Source organism: Cervus canadensis, chromosome 1, assembly GCF_019320065.1.
Source record: "Cervus canadensis isolate Bull #8, Minnesota chromosome 1, ASM1932006v1, whole genome shotgun sequence".
Lineage (NCBI taxonomy): Eukaryota > Metazoa > Chordata > Mammalia > Artiodactyla > Cervidae > Cervus > Cervus canadensis.
The window spans coordinates 29,706,652-29,730,072 of record NC_057386.1 but is presented as its reverse complement, the minus strand read 5'-3'; the positions used below and the strand labels follow the sequence as shown (position 1 = coordinate 29,730,072).

The 23,421-nt window shown below is 42.4% G+C and overlaps 1 long non-coding RNA gene across 5 annotated transcripts in view; it reads right to left on the bottom strand.

The window, feature by feature from the left end:
* Nucleotides 1-16,254: 16,254 nt before the first annotated feature.
* The window catches only part of LOC122444982, a 52,085-nt gene continuing 44,918 nt past the window's right edge, over nt 16,255-23,421 (bottom strand). For 3 of the 5 annotated variants that reach the window (XR_006270406.1, XR_006270409.1, XR_006270411.1), the window contains one exon: nt 16,433-17,743. This is a non-coding gene — a long non-coding RNA (uncharacterized LOC122444982). Of the gene's footprint in view, nt 16,349-16,432; nt 17,744-23,421 lie in introns of those variants that run through there. The other 2 variants (XR_006270407.1, XR_006270412.1) reach the window with 1 other exon arrangement.

Here is a 23,421-nt window from a genome sequence, read left to right as displayed (position 1 = left end):
CATTCCATGGATTTGGAAAGTTTTGTAATGACATGTGTCCATCATTATAATATCTCACAGAGTAGTTTCACTGCTCCAAAATTCCTCTCTGCATCCTTCTCTACCCTGGCAACCACTGACTTGGTTTTTTACCTGTCTCCGTAATTCTGCTTTTTCCAGAATGTCATATAGTTGGAATCATACAACATGAGCCTTTTCATACTGACTTCTTTCACTTAGTAGTATGCATTTAAGGTTCCTCCATGTCTTTTCATAGCTTAATAGCTCATTTCTTTTTAACACTGACTAATATTCCATTGTCAGGATGTACCACAGTTTATTCATTCTCCCACAGAAGGACATTGTAGTTGCTTCCAAGTTTTGGCAATTATGAATAAAACTGCTATAAACATCTGTGTGCAGGTTTTGGTATCCATGTAAGTTTCTAATTCATTTGGGTAAACACCAGGGAGAGTGATTTTTGGACTATATGTTAAGAAACTGCAAAACTGCCTCCCAAAGTGACTGTTCCATTTTGCACTCCCACCAGCAATGAGTGAGAATTCCTGTTGCTCTGCATCCTCACCAGCATTTGGTGTTGTCAGTGTTTTGAATTTTGGCCACCCTAATAGGTGTGCTGAGAGCCGAAGCATTGATGCTTTTGAACTGTGGTGTTGGAGAAGACTCTTGAGAGTCCCTTGCAGTGCAAGGAGATCCAACCAGTCAATCCTAAGGGAAATCAATCCTGAATATTCATTAGAAGGACTGACGGTGAAACTGAAGCGTCAATGTTTTGTCCTCCTGACGTGAAGAGTCGACTCATTATAAAAGACCCTGATAATGGGGAAGATTGAAGGCAGGAGGAGAAGGAGATGACAGAGGATGCGATGGTTGGATGGCATCACTGATTCAATGGACATGAGTTTGAGCAAGCTCTGGGAGATGGTAAAGGACAGGGAAGTCTGGTGTGCTGAAGTCCATGGGGTCGTGAAGGGTTGGGTAAGACTGAGTGACTGAACTGAACTGCATCAGTGTGCAATGGTATCTCATTGTGTTTTAATTTGCAGTTTCCTAATGACATGTAAAGCCAAGCATCTTTTCATATGCTTATTTGCCATCTATATATCATCTTTCGTGAGGTGGCTATTATAGTCTTTTGCCTGTTTTTTAAATCATGTTTATTTTCTTATTGTTGAATTTTAAGAATTGTTTGTATATTTTGGGCAACAGTCCTTTTTCAGATACATCTTTTGCAAATATTTTCTCCTAGTCTATGGCTTGCCTTTTCATTCTCCTAACAATGTCCTTTGCATAGCTGAAATTTTTAATTTTAATGAAGTGAAGCTTACCAATTCTTTCTTTCAGGGGCATATATTTTTAAATGGGGCTATTATCTCCTGATTAACTTTTCTTACAGGTGTGTGACAAGTATAGTATAACTGTGTTTTGTTTTTTTTTCTTAAGACACATGATGGTGGTGGGTGTTTCTGTTCTCTCAAAGTCCAGCATGGTTCTATGTCTTATTTTCATCACTAAAAGATGACGTGTTGTCTTCCAGGTGTAACTTGCAAGGATCAACCTGACTTGCTCTTTTCTTTCTGTCACAGATATTAGCAATGTCCCATAGAGTGGGTGTTACATTAGCCTGGATCCTGGAGTGAGAGAGACTCAAACAGAGCCTCTAGGCCATCTGCAGTGGACACATCACATAGCCAAGAAGTCAACTCTTGTCATTTTAGACCACTGAGAATTTCAGGATGTTTGTTACTTCAACATAACCCAACAGGGCTTCCCTGGTGGCTCAGTGGTGAAGAATCCGCCAGCCAATTCAGGTGACATGGGTTTGATCCCTGGGTTGGGAAGATGCCCTGGAGAAGGAAATAGCAATCTGCTCCAGTATTCTTGCCTGGAAAACTCCATGGACAGAGAAGCCTGGTGGGCTACAGTCCATAGGGCTGTGAAAGAGTCGGACATGACTTGGTGACTGAACAACAACCACCACAGTGACCGAACCCATCCAGTTGTCTACAAAATTCAGAAAGATAGGATGACTTTAAAGGATCTTACCTGCTGTGAAATGAAGGAGTGAGACTGAGTTCCAAGGTGGCCCATGTTGAGTGGACCCACAGTGACTGAGGATCTGCAGCATCTCCCACTCCGGATACAGGATGAGGAGTGGAAGGGAAACGAGAGGGACCAGAGTCCTCCAGGGCACTGGCTCTGGGTGCTGGTGGGCCATCTCATTGTATGGATAATACTAATTTCTATGCATGGGCTACAGTCTCACTGTTTAGGGAATGATGTTGCATGGAAGTAAACTGGAACCAAGAGGAAAGAGCAGCAGAATTTCTACTTTCTTCCAGCTTTAGGATGGAATGCTTAGCATCTCAAAGAGGCTCTTGCAAGTCCAGTGAAGTGGAAAACAGAGAACCATGGCTTGAAACCATCCCTCCTGTGCTTCAGGTTCCAAGAAGCTTATTGTAGGGCAGGTGCATTGCTGAGAGGAAGACACTGGGTAGAGACAGCATGTTTATTAAACAAATACTATGTGCCAGGCTCATACTCAACTTTATATACATATGTGTTAGCTCTTGTGTCTTAATGCTAACAGTCACTTCTCAAAAAAAAAAAAACAACAGGAGCCCCAAAGCAGTTCAACCCTTTGTTAAAGGTTTTACCTAGTAAATGATGGAGCAGGAGTTAAACCCAAGTCTGGGTGACTTTACTTCCTGACCTTTTTGCATGACCCATTCTTCCTCCCACATGAGTTGTTCAGTTGGGTCTAAAAAGCAAGGAGGCTGACATGGCATTGTTTTGATGCTCGAGTTTGCCTCCCTGGATCTGAACGCTGAACACGGGCAACAGCATTGGAACAGACCTCCAGATGTCGCAGAGGAGCTGAAGCGTGATCTAGAGGTTGATAAATACAAACTTGATGGTAGTTTGATTGCACCATGTCAAGTTCTCTTCCAGGACCTCTCTGGACCATGATGGCTGGTGAACTACCAATCGAAGGTAAGACCAACTCTTCTATTTGTTGAGGGGCTCTGGGTGATGGTGTTATTCAACAAAAAAGGCACTAGACTAAACTGTACTCACTCATAAAGATAATCATACAAACTTCTGCTAGATTTCTTGGACAACGTGCCAGCAAGCATTCTTCAGGGTCAGGATTGTTCAACAAAGTGTTGCCTGATTTTAAAAAAAAATGATAATAAAACTGAAAGGGGAAAAAAGGGCTTGTTGATAGTAAATTCACTTGTCAGGCCAATAAACAAATCCATTAAAACAAAATAACAACAGCGACCAGCAGACTCCTACGTTTGGAGCCTCAGAATGGCTCCTTAGTTCTCAGTAACTGCGTAAACGCTCATCAGTTAAGCTGAGGGCTGAGAGATAGAAACCAACAACCGCACACAGAAACCTTTTGGAAGAGCTTAAAGATTTAGCAATGGCCCTTCTCCAATTTTCCATCTTTTATTTAACTCCTTTGAACTCCCACTAATTTCCAGGCAACACTTTGGAATTCCATTTTTAGCTCTGCCTTTTGAGTTATTATTTTTTTCCCCCGGGTGTACAAATCTGTGTATGGAAATGGCCTCTCCACTTCATGAAAATTTTTCTTCTTGATTATTGACTAATGTTCGCTGCCAGGATGATTTAAAATGAAAGACTGATTTGAAGAAGAAAATGAAAGTGATCTATAACCTCATCACTCAGAGGCAATCACTGTTAAGGTTTCAGTGTGTGTCCAGCCAGGATTTTTTCTGAATGTGCATATACTTTTTTTCTTTTAATATAGCTGAGAGCATGGTGTTCTGAGTCTTCTGGGCAGAAGGGCTCTCAGGAGCACAGACTTTGCATCAGGTGAGCTGACAGTCATGACTTAGCACATCACTTTGTGATTTGTGGGGCACAGGGCAAATCAGCTCTAAGACTTTGTTTCTTCGGTACTTCACTGGGGATGATACTCATACAACTGCTTTTAGGTCTTTTGAGGAGTAAATGATGCAAAGACCTAAGGCCTTTCGAGAAGTACCTGACACTTGCTGGACTCTTATAATAATAAATGTTAGCTGTTATCACTATTCCCCTCATATCACACAAATTTTCCATGTTACTAAATTTTTTCTCCATCATGATTTTAATGGCTACATGAAATTTTATTCTATGGGTGTACTAGAATTTAATTATTCCTCTCTTATGGAATATCCTTTCAATTTTTATGAATTCTGTACTTGATGTTTCCTTGAAAATCTTAAAAGACGGATTATTTTTCAGTGGCACAATTAATTTATTTGGGTCTCAGGACTGTTTCCTATAAGTGGAATAATGAAGTGGGAAGAGTTTAACAGTTTTCAAGGTTATTAGTGCATATTAAAGAGTTGCACCTGTATGCTCTCTTACCACAACTATGTCAGTGTGACCCCTTCACTGTCAAGGTCAACCTCAAGTGTCATCATGAAATGTTATTAATTTTTCTCATTTTAAAATCCCAAATTTATGTTAAATCATCTTTGCGTTTTATTTGTTTTGAGTGTTCCAGAGGTTGTATTTAACTTGTAATCACATTTATTTATATGAATCTTTGTGTTAATTGCTTTCAGTGCACACCATCCAATCTTTTGTACTCTGATTCCCCACACTTGGGCTCACTCTTTGTCATTCAAACAGTTAGACTACATGGTCAACTTTACCCCCTCAAGGTTTTATAGGTGGTATGAGTTCTTAAGCTTTTTGTCACTTCCGCATGTAAAAGACAGCTGGCCATAAAATGCTTGGTCTAAAACCACCCAACATGATTTATCTCTCAGATGCCAAACCATCCAGTAGAAATAGAAAATGTATAAGCAAATATTTGTGTTTTCTCCTCAAGAACTCAAAAACCCATAGAACGCCAGAACAGGGCTCTCCAGTAGAACTCTCTGCTACTGCTACTGCTAAGTCACTTCAGTCGTATCCGACTCTGTGCGACCCCGTCCCTGGGATTCTCCAGGCAAGAACACTGGAGTGGGTTGCCATTTCCTTCTCCAATGCATAAATGTGAAAAGTGAAAGTGAAGTCGCTCAGTCATGTTTGACTCTTCGAGACCCCATGTATTGCAGCTTAGCAGGCTCCTCCGTCCATGGGATTTTCCAGGCAAGAGAACTCTCTAGAGGGGCGGAAATGTTTATTGTCTGCACTATCCAGCATGGCAGCCACCAGCCTCCTTCGGCAACAAGGAACTGAATTTGAATTGTTTTGAGTCACTTTGAATGTAAATATTCACATGTGGCTAGTGGAAGCTTATGGCTTCCCTATTGGACTACACGATTATAGAAATACAGAGCAGAAAGAAACCTTCAAGACTCATAGTTTTTGCTGCCATGAACACAGCACCTTACCTTTCCAGGTCTCCATTTCCCCATCAATGAATGATACCACTTCCTGAGGACTACATAATAGTTTCATGTTAAAGCTTAGACCGGAGGCTTACATCATTCTCAGCATGGGTTCCTTTGTGTTATGATGCATGTGAATAGTTTAAACTTTGAGCTATGATGCCAAAGATGGTTAATTAGATTAATTCTCCCCCATTCCCCCCACCCCCACCCCAGTTTCTATGCCTTTTAAGCTAATCGCTTTGGTTTACCTAACCACCCTACATAAAATGACATTCTTAGTCATCCCTTATTTCTGTTTCCGGCTCAATGTTTCTTTCCTTATCATTGCCTCCAATCCTGTTAAATGCTTATGCAATTGTACATTTATCTGTTCCTCCACTAGGAGGTCAACTGGGAGGAATCAGGGACTTTGCTTATCACTGTGTTCTCACTGTGTATAAAGAGCTCTGGGCATGATTGGTGCTCATTACAACTTTGTTGAGTGAGCAGATGAGTGAAAGGAATCTATTAATCAAGCTCAACTGGGGAAAGTTTGCCATGGGTGAAAGTGGGGAAGAGGGAGCTCCTTGATCCAGTCACACAGAGATTGTAGGTTTCAGTTAACAGTTGGGTTTCAATTTGGGGTTTTGTCTCCCTGAGCTCTGTGCTGTTGGATAGGCGTGTTGTCACACAGAGACATTCGATTTCTCCCCAATCAACTGTCTACCCCAGAGGGCAGCTCCACTCTTACTGTGTTTTTACTACTCCCACTACACTCAAGTCAACCTTCCAAGAAGGTTGATGGGTTCATCTCAACAGATGGCTGAGGCCCAGCCCAGGAAGACCTTTCATTCCCTGGAAATCTTCCTCAGCTTTAAGTGAATCTGTAAAAGGGGGAGGTCATCCCCGAGCCACAGTATGAACATAAGGATATCAATGAGGTAACCTCCAATATCCTCCAATATCCCTGTCAAAGAAAAGCCTCCAATATCCCTGTCAACAGGCACTGCCTTCTTTCTTCTGCATTTTAACCCTGAAAGCTATACTCATGTAAGTGGGAGAGCCACGCTCCAAATCCAGATTTTCTGTCTCAAGACGCTGTGCTCTTTTGATCCCACTGGGCTGCATGATCAACATAACTGAGTTGAGGGGAGAGTGGGAGTAGGGTAAGAGTTGATGGCATTCATGTTAATGGGCTCTCCCAGGCCAAGTCTTCCAAAGCCTGTCCAGCTTGCATGGATGCATCTAGGCCCAGTGATCCCCACTAGGCAGGTTGTGGTCAGCCTGACCCAGCACCTTGCCCCATCGATTCCAAGAGTCTATAAATGCCGAGGAGCCCTGACAATGAAGCCCTTCACAATGGAGTGCCTGCACTTTATTGAGAAAAGCCAATCCCCTCCCATCTGTCATTTGGCACTTAGCACTGTAGTTATTCTAGATGAGTGAACACTTGTGTTATATTTTCCAATAGCAAAACTGGGGTCACCGGGGTGCCTGCTGTTTTAGCCAAATCCAGATGGGGTTTTCCTATAAACAAGTGCGCATGGAATATTTATGCCGCCCGTGGCACCTGACGCCTTAATACTTAGGCCTTCTATGTAGTAGCCACTCTTCCTATAAGTCACTTTAACACACTAAGTAAATATTTTAATATAGCCATGTCACTGTTTATTATAGAATGGCTTGGGCCCAGATCTTGCCTAATGCTTGGTTAAAAAGTCAGTTTATACCATCCTTTAAAGTGAATCAAAGAATGCATAAACGCCACTCTTTTGTTACTCAGAACTTTGTTTACTTTACTTTTCTGTAAACCTTGTGAAATGCTTGCTTACAGAAAGCTGACAGATGCCAGGTTTGCTCATTAACTGGAGGTGTTTTCCAAGTCAGGAAGGTGAGGTGTGAACGTGGGAGGTGGGCTTTCTTCTCCAAGACCATCTTCCAATGTCCACTGCCCAGGGGAACTGCCGTGCTGGCCCAGAGATCTTGACCTGGAGCTATCAGGCAGAGCATGAGATTAAGAAACACGAAATCCAAGACATGGCTCCTAAATCAACCCAGTTCTCATCCTCAGAGCGAAAAAAAAAGGCCATTTGGACAGCTGTGTAGATGAGACATGCTTCTTAGTGCCTGTAGACAACATGATTGTAATTTAATCACCTGTGTTGCTGATCACTAGACCCACCTGTGCTTTCCTATATCACCCACTTAGGCCCTTACCCCAAAACAGGAGGATGCTATTTGAGGTAAAAGATTTCAATTCTATCTTCTCGGCTATGTCTTTCCCTCCTTCTTTTTGTACAGTTGCCTCTTTAATTCTGCACCATTTTTCCTCTATTGTTTTTCTGTTTTCACCCCAGCCTCTTTTCTCCTGTTGGCTGTTGATCTCATTACATACATAGAAGCCTGGTGTCCTCATTGCATTTGAAGCTGGGGTGATGGCGTATTGGTGGCAGAAGCATCAGTCCCAGCTGCAAAGTCAAGTTTAACTCGTGAAGCTTACGCTACGAGGCCTCTACTTACAGTGGCCCTTTCCACCGTCCTGGAGGAGGCCCTGGACGAGTGTTCACATTCTTATATGTTTTCATAAAATTTGCATCTGTACAATATTTCAATGACAATTACTTATAACAAACTATCTCTTTCCACACCTACTCTTCCATCATACTTCGCCTTCTATAGAATGACAAGGGCATGGCCATAGGGATTTGGAGGTCTAAGGGGAGTTCATTTCATTTTAACTTCACAGCCTGTGTTTCTGTGTTTGGCATGAGTTAGGTTACTGCTTAGCTGTCCAGCTATAGGAATGGCTTCTAAGGGACCCTTGCGGGCGACTGTGCCAACTACTCTTGAAGGAGACAGTGGTAGTAGATCACCTCATACCAGAACATGCCACCTAGAATGAGAAGATATAGATGTATGCAACCAAAGCTGGTCCATGGAAAGTTCTAAATCTTACCAGTGTAAAAAAATAAAGATTTCCCAAATTCACAATAATCCTAACAATTTACATGATATTCCCAAGTGTTCCTGGGAAGCTGAAAAAAGCTTTCAGTTGTCAACTGAGAAGGTGATTGAAGAAGGTACTGACAAGAAATGTAATGAAAGTATTACAGAATCATGTTGAGCAATTATTACAATACTATGCAAATTTTTGTCTCTTTGTGATATTTATTCTCACTTTTTAAAATTTATTTTTATTGAAGGATAATTGCTTTACACATTTTTTTAAAATTTGTAATTTGTTGTGATTTATTTTCTCATTCTAAACAGAATCTCATGCGTGCATGTGTGCATGCTCTCAATTGTGGCTAGTTTTGTCTTCTTTTACCTAAAGAAGCTGAAAACGTCGTACAAGTTCAAGCCCCAAGAAAGCCTAGATCTGCCTCAGTCTAACTTTCATCTCTGAGTCTGAGGCCACATTTGTGGGATGTCTGAGTCCAGAATCATTTCAGGTAGACTTGGTCTTATAAAGAAAAGCTAAACCACACCACACAATGAGCCCTGCACAAGTTTTTCTCAACCTTGCCCCATCTGTCTTATAGTAGACCCAACTCTCCCTGTACGTTGGCATTAAATTCTACAGCTGTTTTGTTTGTCAACATTACTGTGAAGTTTTCTCTTGTAATTTTAGTGAGAATCTGATTTAAAAAAACTCAGGAGAGGATGTTACTTAGATATCTTCTAAAGCCAGAAGACTCAGTATACGGAACTCTTCGCTGGTATATGTTCAGACACCTTCCAAAACTGTGTCCTATGTCTGTGAGTGACAGTGTTCCATAGAAGGGGTTTTCCATTTTAACATCTCTGAAATTGGAATGTATCTTACAGTAGACAACATCACATCACTGCTGTCAGACCCAGGTCATGACATAGCTCTCACTGTCTGGTGGTGGTGGTTTTAGTCGTTAAGTTGGACTCTGGCGACCCCATGGACTGTAGCCCACCAGGCTCCTCTCTGTCCGTGGGATTTTCCAGGCAAGAATACTGGAGTAGGTTGCCATTTCCTTCTCCAGGGGATATTTGGGACCCAGAAATTGAACCCAGGTATCGTGCATTGCCGGCAGATTCTTTACCAACTGAGCTATGTGAGAAGCCTCTCTCATAGTCTGCGTGTACAGACTTGGCCAAAACTCCTGTGCTGTTATCCGTCCAGTTGAGTTAGCGGCATGTTTGCTGATGTTACCCATGTCTAATTTAATGATCTTTTAAAATATTTTCAGAAAGACTACATTATGATTTGGCTTTGAAACAGTTTTTTATAGGACCAAAGGCACAGCAGTTGGGGCATACGTACATTGGGTATTAAAGAAGCAGATGCTTATGGTCAGAGAAATGGGTACCATTCCATCTTTTCTCTCAAATCAGTCAGGCTTTGTGGAACCTAAGGAAAGAATATGGAGTAGATGATGCCTGTTGTAAGCTAAACAATGCAACTGAAGGCAGGAGAAACTACCAAGTCCTCCAAGATAGGTGAAAAGTTTCCAAGCCCCGTGAGGCTTGTGGCTTATTACGTCCTTCATGACTCTCATGAAGGTATCAAACACCATCATCTTATTGCCAGTGGGTTTTCAATTTTATTATTGGTAAATAAATAAATTCACTGGCATGTGAATCAGTGGTTCCTTCCTGGTGGCTCAGATGGTAAAGAATCTGCCTGCAGTGCAAGAGAGCCAGGTTTGATCCCTGGGTCGGGAAGATCCCCTGGAGAAGGGAATGGCTACCCACTCCAGTATTCTTGCCTGGAGAATTCCATGGACAGAGGAGCCTGGTGGGCTACAGTCCATGGGGTCACAACAAGTGGGACACGACTGGGTGACTAACACAAATGACAGGCGTTAGGGGGGACATGGATGATGACAGCCAAGCCATCCGTGGTCCAGGGCAAAGAAGCTGAGGATGCAGGAGTGGAGAAAAGCTTCAGGTCAGGCTCCTCCCGCACCTCCGGGTCTTTCCATCCCAAACACACGAGGGGCTTGGAAGGCACCTGGGCTTCCTTTTTCACTTATCTGAGATTCAATCTCCTTTTTCGGAGGAAAGGTGCACACATTCCAAGCACTGGGCTCTCTACTGCTCCCACCCCTCTCCTCCGGGACCCACAGGGCTCTGACATGCAGGAAAGTACCGTGCAGTTGTCTCCATGTCTAATCCCCTTTATCTTCACTTCTTGGACCCTAGCGATAAACGTTTCATTCACACGGAAAGTGAGTTCTAAAGACAGAGAAGTTTATAGTTGGGCAGGTGGCAAAGAACCACATCTCCATTCGGCTTTATTGCTTCCTTTTATGTAGAACCGTGGTCTCTGGGCTTCTCAAAAATGCTTAACGCTTATCCTCTCTGGCTAGTTCAAAGCTGTTTAAGCAGGCAGAACAGTTATTTAATGATGTGATGTTCAAAGTGGTTTCCTCACAGATGTTCTCAGAGGAAATCTCAGAATGACCTTCATCTCAAAATTCTGCTGCTGACCTCCAAGTTGAGCTTTAAGGTGTGCTGAGCAGTGGAAGGTCTGCCTGCCCATCTTCTCCCTCTCTCATCAGCCACATTGCTTTTCTCTACTTTTCTTTCCTCATTCCCCTCTTCCTGCCCTTCTGCCTCTTTCTGGAAACTGAAAGCTCTATTTGGAGGGAGTGCACCTGTGAAATGGGCAGAGAAGGAAGCAGAAATGTTTCAACTCATAATGAGAAAGCGTGTGTGCGTCTCTAGATAAGATGTTTATGTAATGTGAGTAAATGCCTATGTACACTTACTGTTTAATAAAAACAATACATATTAAATATATAAATTGTTATATAATATAAACATAGTGTTTATAAATTATAAATGTATTTATCATTAAAAACTCATGCAGGGGGAATGTATACACATTTTCATTATATATAATAAGAATAGATATATACATTCTAACATGTGTTTATATATATATGTAGAGAGAGAATATATATGTAGAGAGAACGTGTAGAGATAATATGTATGTATATGTAATACATATAATACACTCTTGTATAAATGAGAATATATATACATTTTCCCTCTGAATAAGAATTTAATACCAGCTTGACATAATCACCATTTTGGTCATGAATCTGGGGTTCACATTTCTCCAGTGGGTGGTGTAAAAAAAGTTTGGGATAGTCATCTCGTGTACAGTTAATCTGCTCATTGTGTAACTTGTAAACTGCCTGCGATCCCCCAATCCTTCCAGGGCCTTAATCCACAGCAGAGAGCTGGCCGGGCAGCCTGGCTCGCCCCTCCCCTGTGGCACCCTTGTAGGACAACTCCCTCTAAGCCCAGAGAACGTGTTACTTGGCATAAAGCAGATGCCTCCTTCCAGCTAAACCGTCCTCAAGACGTGCTGCCAAACAAGATCATCAAGTTCTTTCATCACTGTTTCAGACGCGGAGGGACGGGCTGGGGCCTGGCCAGGGGCATGCAAAGAAGGACAGCTGAGCTTGACTCCGGGGGCCTCTTCTGAACCGAGGGAAGCGTTGGGGGCCCCTGCTTTCCTCCTCTTCCAGTGTCCTTCCTTTCTGTCTCCTCTAGCTTTTTGGGATCCTTTCTCCTCCTGCACCTGCCCTCGTCCTAGCTCTCCGCAGACTCCTCTGTGTGTGTAAGAATTCGCCAGTCTTTTATAAGAGCCCTTCCCTCCCCACCCCACCGCCCTCATCTCCCCATTTCAGCATCTCTGTCCCGGGTCCCATCCCTGCATGTGGACCACGTGTGCTGCTCCATGGACAAAGGCTATTAAGGTGTCCAGTGTGTTACCCTCCCAGGTGAGGAGTGTCTGGTTTTCCATAGAGAACATGTGAACCGTTTTTCAGTCTTAATTCCCTTGAGCCATACCACATGCCAACCTCTACCTGAACCTGGTTCAGGTTAAAAGCGTGACCCAGGACCTGAGAGTTGTGACTTCGGCCAATCTCTCCAGCACAGCTCACTAGCTCCAGGATCCGAGGCAGTTTCATTCATTTGTTCATTCACTCCACCACAAAGTTTTGAGCATGAACTACCTATGAGTTTCTGTCCCAGCCACCATGGATATAGAGATTTGCAAAATAAAATACCTGCTCTCCTAGATCTTAAATTCCATGGGGAACGCGGGCAATTCAACAAAATCTCATAGAGTTTTTCAATTCTCTAGGTATTTGCTTTTGCACGAGTTAAGTGTGAATAATAATGTTTCCTTCCTAGTGATGTTGTCAGCATTAGATAAGAATGCAATTATACTATAATAAAAAAAAATCGGAAAAAAGAACAAAGCAAAGAATGTAGCACAGTAACATTATAAATCAACTATACTTCAATTAAAAAAACAAAAGAATGTAACATCTTTCATTTGGTAAATATTCAGCTGCATTAGCTAAATACAGTGACTTGTAGCAACATAGTCACTATTTGGTGATCATCATGTGCAGGGAGGGGTGCATAGCCCTGAAGGGACCTTTGAGGACTTGTGATAGCTATTGCTCTGTGTATCCAGTAAGTTTCCATTTCTCTTCCAATAATAGTCTGTCCCCACCTTTGCCATGTGATGTGGTCCAGTATTCCATCCTTCTAGCACCTGTGTTTAGTAGCTCAGTCATGTCTGACTCTTTGTGACCCTATGGACTGCATCCCACCAGGCTTCTCTGTCCATGGGGATCCTCCAGGCAGCGATACTGGAGTGGGCTGCCTTGCCCTCCTCCAGGGGATCTTCCCAACCCAGGGATTGAACCCAGGTTCCCACATTGCAGGTGGATTCTTTACTGACTGAGTCATCAGGGAAGCCCAAGAATACTGGAGTAGGTAGCCTATCCCTTCTCCAGGAGATCTTCCTGGCCCGGGAATCAAACTGGGGTCTCCTGCATTTCAGGCAGATTCTAGCAGCTGGGATTGGCTCAAGAGTTGAGCACGTGATGCAGGCACAGCCAATCTGAGTCCTCTCAGATCCACATGTTAACTGTGAGTGAAAGATGCTTTTTCCCTTCGGGAAATTCTGACTTGAGAGCTACTCAGAAGCCTATCAGGTAGAGAACCCCTCTCTGCAGGAGAGAATGAGGTAAACCTGTGGGAAAAAAGCAATTGCGAGAAAAAGAGACATCATGAATAATATTGGAGCTCCATCCTGCACAAAGATTTAATGCTTGCTAGTAACCCTTGAGGTAACTGCCGACGTTACCCATCCTCATTTTATTTATTTATTTTTGGCCATGCTGCACAATTTTCACGATCTTAGTTCCCTGACCAGGAATCAAACCCATGCTCAACGGCATTGACAGCCCTGAGTTCTAATCACTGAACTGCCAGGGAATCCCCAGCCATCCCATAAAAATTTTAAAGACAAAGACACTGGGCTCGGAAAGGCTCAGTAACTGTCCAGAATCACACGGTTGCTAAGTAACGGGGCCAGCTGCTGCACAGGACCTCTGGTCCCAGGGTCTGCGCACTCGACTAGCATCTCTCTCTTTCCTGGCCCTTCAGAGTCTGAGTCCCAAGGCCCAGATGTTGGTTCCCTCAGCCTTTCCTTTGATTTACGAGTAACAAGAAATCCCTTCCCAGGCACATGAGATCATCTGTATCTGTACTTGAACCATCTATATCTTTATCTATTATTTTTATTTTACACATAGTTTTGTGGCTTTTTTCCAGTTGAGTCAATGCTTAGAGATAAGTATGAGTAGTTGGAATCCATCTAGAATTACCTTCTAAATTGACTTTGACCTTCCTAGGACTATGACCTAGGGCTGTCTGTCTGAGTTCCTTACATAGAGACTACCTTAGAACTGCAAGTCATCTGAGGGGGTTTTATTACATTGATGCTTACTTAGCATTCTTGTTGGAGAAGGAAATGAACAGCCCACTCCAGTATTCTTGCCTGGAAAATCTCGGACAGAGGAGCCTCACGGGCTACAGTCCATGGGGTCACAAGGAGTCAGACATAGCTGAGCTACCAAGCATACACACTTAGCATTCATGTTATCTGTATAACATTGTTTGTAAACTGTATTAATATAAAATTTTTAATATGAATCGTTACATGTGGGCTCATCAACTTGATGCATAGGTAAAATTGCATTTTAAACTTAAGAACTTGCACCTACTCATGAGACCCTCCAGTGAAGCCTCTCCTTCATGTTTGAAATGTATGAGAGTCTCAGTCCAAAGGGGTAACTTCTGCTTCTCAGTGAGAGGCATGGAGAGCTCTAGAATTTTCTGGCTGTTGTGTCATCCTACTAGAGAAACTCCATTGGAAACTGGTCCTGCCTAATTTGATGAGTCTCATACTTTGACCACTGGATGCAAAGAGCCAACTCATTGAAAAAGACCCTAATGTTGGGAAAGATTGAGGACAGGAGGAGACGGGGGCAACAAAGAATGAGATGGTTGGGTGGCATCACTGACTCAATGGACACAAGTTTGAGGAGACTCTAGGAGATAGTGAAGAACAGGGAAGCGTGGCATGCTGCAGGCATGGGTTTGCGGAGTTGGACATGACTTAATGATTAAACAACAACAATCCCCTTTAGAATGATAACTTGCTAGTTTATATCACTACACCAGCTGAAATGTTTTTTTCTTCCCGTGTGTAAGTTCCCAAGATTCTGGTTTCTTTTAATTTATTGGGTATAATCCAATCCTTGTTCCCAAAGCCTTGATGTCATTGCCAAGGTGACTGGTTCCAAAGGGGCTTCATATTAGGCCAGAATCAGACATCCTTGGTCATTGGTGCCCTTTATGGCCAAGAGATCTTGGTTCATTCAATTTAGGGCTCCCAGAAGGAGCGGGGGCCTGGTCATGAAATCTATTGCCCATTTGGAGATTCAAGCTAAGTGGAATTCAGGGGAAACCTGGCAGCTATTATGGGGAAAGAAAACGTTTGTCATATTCCTGAAGATCAACATTAGTTAATCCCACTTACTTGGTCTGAAAGCGAAAGTACTTGGACTAAAAGAAATGTTCTGTGTTTGTACAAGGACACTGATGTTAAAAAAAAAAAAAAACTGGCTTGGGACACATTGAAAAGGAGGCCCATGTCTTTGAAGCTATAGGCTATGTAAGGGGCTCTTCCCATCGTTCACATTCTAGGACCTGGGAAAAATAGACATCAACGTGTACTCTGTGAGTCGTGTACAAAATGAAGTTATTACAAAGCAGAAATAGTCACTGATGTAGAAAACAGACATGATTATGGGGGGGGGGGACGAGGGAGGGATAAGTTGATAGACTGGGATTGACATGTACACACTACTCTACATAAAACAGATAACTAATAAGGACCTGCCGTATAGCACAGGGAAGTCTACTCAATGCTCTGTGATAACCTGTGTGGGAGACGAACATAAAAACGAGTGGGTATATGTATAACTGATTCACTTTGCAGTGCAGAAGAAACTAGCACAACATTGTAAACCAACTATAGTCCAACAAAAAATTTAAAAACTCTGTGGATCACCTACAGAGAAGGAAACTTGTCCCTGTGCCTGAGGAAGAGTCGTGGTGGATCAGACATGTCTGCTTCAGGAGAGCTGTGTGAAGATCCTCTGGCTAGGTTGAGAAGGGGCCTGTATTTTTTAACAAGAAGAACATGATGTGCCAAGCCTCACCCGTCCCTCCATTGCAGCTGCAGGATCAGAAGTGAATGAATAAATGCCACATCTGAAAGGAAGCCAAAGGACATGTGTCGCTGGGATGAACTTCGAGGTAGAACAACGGGAAGTTCTCCATGCATTCATGATGTTTTCAATATGCAGACGTGACTTGCTGCTAACCCCTTTGAACATTTAAAAAGCTGTAAAGTGGTCTCAGTAAATGAAAAGGAGTCTCCTCCAGCATTCACAGTGATTTCAAAAGCCTGTCCATAGACCACTTACTAATCACTCAACACTGGGCTTTCTGTACAAAAACAAACAGAAAAACTCACATAAAAATGCAGACTAGTACCTAGGGTGACAGTAGGACAAAGTCTGCACAGAATGTGTTGCTCATGGTTCTTAACGTGAGGACGATTCTGTGGTCTCAGAGATCTGTGTATCCTAAGGCAAAGAGTGTGAGAAAACAATACAGCCCAGCGAACTCAGAAATACATCACAGGCATGAATTTATAATCTGAACGACATTTTCATTTATTTTTGCTTTTATTACCATTATTCTGGGAGATGGATGGGAAGAGAGGCTACTGTGATTTATGTCAGAGAGTGCTTAGCCTCTCTTTTCCTCTAGGAGTTTGATAGTATCTGGGTTCACAATAGGTCTTTAATCCATTTTGAGCTTATTTTTGTGTATGGAGTTAATGAATGATCTAATTTTGTTTCTTTTACATGTGACTGTCCCATTTTCCCAGCACCATTCGTTGAAGAGACTGTGAAAGACATTTTCAAATTTGTGATAAGACATTCCATTTGAAAGTATAAAGCTTTTTATAAGAATTGGGTCAAATAGAAGGGCAGAAAGTTGCATTCCTTGGTTTTAAAAGGCATAGTTATCCACTTGCTTATTTAAACATTATTAAGCAGCAACTAAGCTCAACTCACTTTGCCAAATGCTAGGATTAGCAGTGGAATACTATTCAGCCATAAAAAAGAATGAAATCATGCCATTTGCAGCAACATGGGTGCAACTGGACATTATCATGCTAAGTGAAGTATGTCAGAAAGTGACAAAGACCATATGAAATCACTTATATGTGGAGTCTAAAATAGGGCACAAAATGAACCTATCTAGGAAACAGAAATAGAATCATGGACATTGAGAAGAGATTTGTGGTTGTGAAGGGGATGAGAGGTTGGGGTTAGCAGATGTAAGCTTTTATATATAGACTGGATAAACAACATGATACTGGTGAACTTGCTTGCAGGCCAGGAAGAGAGACAGATGTAGAGAACAGACTTGTGGACGCGGCGGCGAAGGCGAGGGTGGGACTCACTGGGAGATTGGGATTGACGTGTGTCCACTGCCACGTGTGAAGTGGACAGCTAGTGGGAAGCTGCTCTATAGCACAGGGGCTCAGCTCTGTGCTCTGTGACGACCGAGAGGGGCAGGATGCGGGGAGTGGGATGGAAGCTCAAGAGGGAGGGGGTGTATGTATACTTATACTTGAGTCATGCTGTTGAATAGCAGAAATTAACACAACTTCATAAAGCAATTTTCTTGAAGGATTAGTTGAAGCTAATTTTTTTTTAAGGTCCTACTATAGAGCACAGGGAACTATATTCAATATCCTGTGATAAACCACAGTGGAAAAGAATATTTTTAAAAACAGTGCATATATACATGTATAACGGAATCACTTGGCTAAACAGCAATAATTAACACATTATAAATCAACTATACTTCAGTTAAAAAAATAATTTTTAAAATTGGCTTTTACCACTAAACAAAAAGCAAATGGAAGAGATTTTCATAGGCAGAGCATCCTAATGGGAAGTCATCTGGCAAAAGAAGAAAGAAAGAAGTTAAATTGTTGTTGAAATCCATTGTGAATTGCATGGCTAAACCAAGGCAGTGCAAATACAATTTAAAAATGGGCACAGATGCCAAGTATTATCATGATGGAAGCATCTCTTTCTGCAACTGATGAACATTAGATTTCATTTAAAAACACTGAATACCTAATACATTTCCCCCTGTTTATAATTGTGGCAAAGTATATGTAAGACGGGGTTTCCCTGGTGGCTCAATGGTAAAGAATCTGCCTGAAATGCAGAAGACACAGGAGGTGTGGGTTCAGTCCCTGGGTTGGGAAGATCCCCTGAAGGAGGGAATGGCAACCCACTCCAGTATCATTGCCTGGGAAATCCCATGGACAGAGAGCGTGGTGGGCTACAGTACAAAGGGTTGCAAAGAGTCAGACATGACTGAGCTACTGAGCACACACACACACACACACATAAGATGTATCACTATAGTTATGTTTAACTGTACACTTCAGTGGTATTAAAGATTCCTGTTTTGTGAACCATCTCCAGAACTCCTTTCATCTTGCAAAACAATTCTGTCTCCTTTAAATAATAACTCTCCCTTTTCTCCTAATCCCCTGGGAACCACCATCCTATTTTCTGTCTCTAGGAATTTGAATAGTTTAAGTATCGTATCTAAGTGGAATAATACCATTTGTCTTTTGTGACTGGCCTATTTCACTGAAAATATTGTCCTCAAGGTTCATCCATTGTAGCAGTAATAGCTGTCAGAATTTCTTTCCTTTTTTAAGGCTGAATAACACTCCATTGTATGTACAGACCACATTGTTCTTTATCCATCCATCAGCGGACACTTGGGTTATTGCCATGTTTTAGCTATTGTGAATGAGGCTGCTATGAATATCGGTGTACAAATATCTCTGAGAACCTGCTTTCAGTTTTTTTTTTTTTTTGTATTTATACCCAGAAGTAGAATTTCTGGATAACATGGTCAATCTAGTTTTTAATTTTGGGGGGAACTACCATAATGTTTTCCACAGTGGTCTTTCCATTTTACATTTCTACCAATGGTGCACAAGGGCTCCACGCGTGCGTGTGAGCTCAGTCGTGTCGGACTCATTTGTGACCCCATTGACTATAGTCCACCAGGCTCCTCTGTCCATGGGATTTTCCAGGCAAGAATACTGGAGTGGGTTGCCGTTCCCTCCTCCTTGGGATCTTCCCAACCCAGGGATCGAACCTGCATCTCTTGCATCTCCTGCACTGGCAGGGGGGTTCTTTACCAACTGAGCCACCAGGAAAGTCCCACAAGGGCTCCAACCAAATGCATTTTGAACTGTGTTGCTAATAATAAGGATATAATATTTGTAGCAAGTAATTCATCTTGCAAATATGTATTAAGCAATATCATACTGAAGATTCTGTCCTAAGCATTGCCTAGCACACCAGAACCTCTTTTAACAAGGAGAAAGTAATTGTCAATATGGAAGTCATGAATAATTTAGGAAAAATAGCCAAGGTGTACTCCAAATCTGTAATACTGTACAAAATGATGTATTTCTTCATTTATAATATAAGCCAAGAAACGTTGATTTTGAAAGTTGAAGGGAAAAATGGATGGAATTCTTCCTGGGTACATTTAATCACGTATCTTTATTTATAGTTCACCTTGTTCTAGAAAGGTTTTGAGAAAATTTACAAGAATACATGTACAGAAATAAAGACTAGAAATAAAAATAGAAAATTAGAACCATGGAAATAAGGACACAAAGATGCCAAACATAAGTTAACCCATGTGTTCTAGTGATACTTTAAATTTAGGTGTTCTTTTCGCTGATAAAAAAAGAAGCCACAATTTGTTACCTAGTTATTATTACTGGATATCAGAGGAACATTGAATTCTAAAACTCTGTTGCTCAAAATGTGGTTCTTGGACCAGCAGCAATGGCATCAATGGGGAGATTGTTAGAAATGAAAACTATCAAGGCAACCCAAGACCTATTGGAAGAGAATTTTCATTTTTAAAAGATCCCAGTTGGTTCATGTAAACATTTGAGTTTGAGGAGTCCTATTGTAAAAATCCTATTCTTAAAAAGCAGAGACATCACTTTGCCAACAAACGTTGGTATAATCAAAGCTAAGGTTTTTCCAGTTGTCATGCACAGATATGAGTGTTGGACCATAAAGAAGGTTGAGCACCAAAGAACTGATGCTTTTGAACTGTGCTGGAGAAGACTCTTGAGAGTCCCCTGGACTGCAAGGAATCAAACCAGTCAATCCTAAAGGTGATCAACCCTGAATATTCATTGAAAGGACTGATGCTGAGGCTGAAGCTCCAATACTTTGGCCACCTGATATGAAGAGCCTACTCATTGGAAAAGACCCTGATGCTGGGAAAGACTGAAAGCAAAAGGATAAGGGGGTGGCAAAGGATGAGATGGTTAGATGGCATCACTGACTCAACTGACATGAATTTGAGCAAACTCCAGGAGATAGTAGAGAACAGAGGAGCCTGGTGTGCTACAGTCCATGGGGTCGCAAAGAGTTAGACACGACTGAGCAAATGAGCAGCCAGAAATTGATAGAAATTGAAGAAGCCCTGACAGCCAGGACCTCTGAATGTGACTGTAATTGGAAGTAGGGCCTTGAAAGAGGCAAATGAATTTAAAATGAGGCCATTAGGGTGGGTCCTGCTCCGATCTGACTGGGGTGTCCTCATAAGACGAGGAAATCTGGACACACACAGGAAAGCCTATGTGAGGACAGTGAGAAGGCAGCATCCTGCAAGCCAAGGAGAGGGGCCCCTGGAGAAACCAAACCCACCAACACCTTGATCTGAGGCTTCTAGTCTCCAGAATTGCAGAAAAACTGATTGCTGAAGCTATCCAGTCTCTGGTATTTTGTTACAGTACCCCTAGCAAACACATACAGACAAGAAGAGGCATTTCAACAAAGAGCATACAGAAAGCAGAAAAGCATATGAAAAGGTGTCCACATGACTAGCCACTAGGGAAATGTGGGCTAAAACCATGATGAAACAACAACACCTGTTACAGCTAAAAGAAAAAGTAGCGATAACACAAAATGCTGGTGAAGATGTGGAGAATCTGGATCTCTTCTTCTTTGCTGGTGGGAATGTAAGATGTGACAGCTGCTGGACAAACTGGCCGGCTCTCACCAGAGTAAACATACACTTAGCATGCAGCCCAGCCATCTTACTCCTGGACATTCATCCCCGAGAAATAAAAGCTTCACTCAAGGACCTGTACACTAATGTTCATAGCAGCTTTATTCATAAAATCCAAAAATGTCCTTCAACAAGGAAATGGTTAAAGACACTCTGGTACACTTAAATAATGGAATACTAATCTGTGATAGAAAGATGGGAAACAGGGAGTTCCCTGGTGGTCTGGTGGCCGAGGCTCTGCACTCCTAATGCAAAGGCCCCAGGTTCAATCCCTGGTCAGGGAACTAGATCCCACATGCCACGATGAAGGTTGAAGATCCAGAGTGCTGCAACTAAGACCTGGTGCAGCCAAATAAATATTATTAAAAAGAAGAAAGGGAACATTTTAGATGCCTCTCAATGAGCTTGTGCTTACTGAGAAATGCCAGTCTTAAAAGGTGGCATACATTCCGTTTATGAAGCATTCTCCAAATATAAAAATGGAGAATGCATGTGATTTCAAAGAAATTGAGTGGGGACTGGGTGGGGCCAGCAAGGGGCAACGTGAGGCAGTTCCTTTGTGGTGACTGACTGTCCTGCGCACTGATTACCATGGTGATCACACGAATCTACACATGGGATCCCACTGCATAGACACACAGGTATGAGTGCAGGTAAAAGCTGGCGATAACCGAATAACATCTGTAGTCCGGTTAACAGTATTATACCAGTGTCGATTTCCTGGCTTCAGTATTGTGTTGTCAGCTGAAAGAGAAGTGCACAGTGTCAGAGCTGTGAGTTTGTCTTAGCTGGAGCCTTTGTTGTTGTTTTAGCCTCTGAGTCATGTCTGACTCTTTTGTGACCCCGTGGACTGCAGCCCACCAGGCTGCTCTGTCCATGGGATTTCCCAGGTAGGAATACTGGAGTGTGTTGCCATTTTCTTCTCCAGGGGATCTTCCCGACCCAGGAATCGAACCCGTGGTTCCTGCATCGACAGGTGGGTTCTCTACCATCTGAGCCACCAGGGAAGTCCCTCTGGGGCCTTGCTGAGAATCAGAGCCTGGAAGATAGCCTCTCAGTAGCTTGAGGGAACTGTTCCAAAGAGGTAGAGGGAGAAGCCAGTTTATATGTGATTTTTTGGGGGGGGTTGGGGGACAGGGCTAGGGAATATGTCACAGCTAAAGATTAATGCTGGTCACAAAGGACTGACATCTCAGTGCTTCTAGCGCTTGTCTATGTATGGGACCATAAGGAAGGCTGAGCACTGAAAAATTAATGCTTTGGAATTGTGGTGCTGGAGATCACTCTTGAGAGTCCCTCGGACAGCAAGGATTTCAAAGCAGTCAATACTGAAGGAAATCAACCCTGAACATTCATTGGAAAAACTGATGCTGAAGCTCCAATACTTTGGCCACCTGATGTGAAGAGCCGACCCATTGGAAAAGACCTTGATGCTGGGAAAGATTGAGGGCAGGAGAAGGGGGAGGCAGAACATGAGATGTTTAGATAGCATCTCTGACTCAATGGACATGAATTTGAGCAAACTCCGGGAAGTAGCAAAGGATAGAGGAGCCTGGCTATAGTCCATGGGGTCACATAGAGTCGGACACAACTTAGTGGCTGAACAAAAACAGCAATGTATGGGAATATGCAAGCACTTGAGTTCATTAAAATGGTTACTGAAATACACATCTAACTATCTAAGGGGCCTGCTTGTCCTAAGCACAGAGCCTCCTGTTATTGTCTTAATTTGGTGTGACTGAAGCAGGGTGCAGTCTGTCAGTGAATGTGGTGGGTCTCCTGCATTGTGGGCGGATTCTTTACTGTCTGAACCACTGGAGAAGCCTATACATATATATCACTATTCTTTCTCATATTCTTTCCAGCATTGTACTTTTCTAAAACTGTTGACAGTGTATTGTATTTTATTTAAAGCTGCCCCAGTTAGACAGGTTAGGCAGTTAAATTGCCCATATCAAGGATTCCTTGAGACACAGCGTGAAACAAACACTCAGGAAAATCATTGCATTTTGAAGCAAAGCACCTTTGCATCTCTGGTTGTCAGTGTGGATTCAGGGTTACTTGAATGTTCATTCTTATTGATGTGGCTTACAGGGTCAGTGAGTCCTTTCAAACATAATCGCTTCCTTTATAAGCAAATCCTCATTTCTGTGTCTGAGAATTCGAAATTTCCTTGGTATTTTGATCATCCCATGATTAGAGAGAAAGCACTGTAATAAACTCATTAATTCTGCTTCATGACACTTTCTGATTTGATAAACAAGGCTGATCAACTCACCATTTTATTCACAATTTAGTTTAAAGCTTGAGAAATTATGAAATACTCATCTCAGTCCTTGCCCTCTTGGTATCTTCAGAAACCACATCTCCACTTGGGTGAGAGCATGCAGCTTTCTTTTAATAAATACCCTCCTTAGACCAAACAAGATGGAAATTACTTGAAAGTTTCCTCTAAACCCATGGTAGGGGGACATGGCTCCAGACCATCTCTTAATAGCCATCC